The sequence below is a fragment of the Nanorana parkeri genome, unplaced genomic scaffold (genome assembly GCF_000935625.1).
Source record: "Nanorana parkeri isolate BGI_ZX_2015 unplaced genomic scaffold, ASM93562v1 scaffold2145, whole genome shotgun sequence".
NCBI lineage: Eukaryota > Metazoa > Chordata > Amphibia > Anura > Dicroglossidae > Nanorana > Nanorana parkeri.
Window position 1 is genome coordinate 86967 of NW_017308413.1, and position 269 is coordinate 87235.

General features: G+C 50.2%; 1 protein-coding gene across 1 annotated transcript in view; it reads right to left on the reverse strand.

Annotated features, from left to right (window-relative positions):
- TMC6 (transmembrane channel like 6) overlaps positions 1 to 269 on the reverse strand; it is a 55470-nt gene that overhangs the window by 22290 nt on the left and 32911 nt on the right. The gene's annotated exons all lie outside the window — the stretch shown is intronic.

Genomic DNA, 269 nt, shown 5'->3' on the forward strand with positions numbered 1-269 from the left:
CCCCTGTACCCGGGCAACATTGCGTCTCCTCGGTTCGAATCCCCACCAGGACAAGATCTGCATTGTTTCCCAGATTCATTCTCCTCTGTGTAGCGAGCTCCCTGCCATTTATTCCCACCAAGAAGCCAAGGCATGGAGCACTTAGCCTGGATTGTGGAGCCGTCATCCATGAAATGGCAAAGAACATTTAGCTGCAATTAGTCCTCGTCTCTATACCTCCTAACCCCAACCATTCATTGACTCTTCCAGTGATAGTTACCCCACAGACT